General features: G+C 34.7%; 1 non-coding gene across 1 annotated transcript; it reads left to right on the forward strand.

Annotated features, from left to right (window-relative positions):
* Positions 1-260: 260 nt before the first annotated feature.
* Positions 261-315, forward strand: LOC118940657 (U7 small nuclear RNA). Its single transcript, XR_005037244.2, has one exon. It is a non-coding gene; the product is annotated as a U7 small nuclear RNA (small nuclear RNA).
* The last annotated feature ends 425 nt before the right edge of the window (positions 316-740 follow it).

The raw sequence follows: 740 nt of genomic DNA on the forward strand, positions 1-740 counted from the left end.
GTTTTGACTTGGTGGGAGAACCCTTTGGCGAGAATGCCAAGAGTGTGCAAAGCTGTCATCAAGGGAAAGGATGGCAAAGGGTGGCTGTGTAGTAATCAATACGTTTTTGGTTACTACATGATTCCATATGTGTTATTTCATAGTTTTGGTGTCTTCACTATTATTCTACAATGTAGAAAATAGTAAAAATAAAGAAAAACTCTGGAATGAGTAGGTGTTCTAAAACTTTTGGCCGGCAGTGTAACTATCTACACTTTATAGAAAATTTGCTCTTTTAGTATTTCTCCAGCTGGTTTCCTGAAAAAGAAAGCCTCCATTTCTATGTCAAAGATAATAAAACACTGTAGTAAATACTATAGTAATGTCTGCAAAAACACTACAGTAAATACTACAGTATAGTAATGTCTGCAAAAACACTACAGTAAATACTACAGTATAGTAAAGTCCGCAAAACACTACAGTAAATACTACAGTATACTACAGTCTGCAAGAACACTACAGTAAGTACTACAGTATACTACAGTCTGCAAGAACACTACAGTAAGTACTACAGTATTGTAAAGTCTGCAAAAACACTACAGTAAATACTACAGCGTACTACAGTCAGCAAAAACACTACAGTAAATACTACAGTATAGTAAAGTCCGCAAAACACTACAGTAAATACTACAGTATAGTAAAGTCCGCAAAAACACTACAGTAAATACTACAGTATAGTAAAGTCTGCAAGAACACTACAG

This window comes from Oncorhynchus mykiss, chromosome 17 (assembly GCF_057628025.1).
Source record: "Oncorhynchus mykiss isolate SJ-2025 chromosome 17, ASM5762802v1, whole genome shotgun sequence".
Lineage (NCBI taxonomy): Eukaryota > Metazoa > Chordata > Actinopteri > Salmoniformes > Salmonidae > Oncorhynchus > Oncorhynchus mykiss.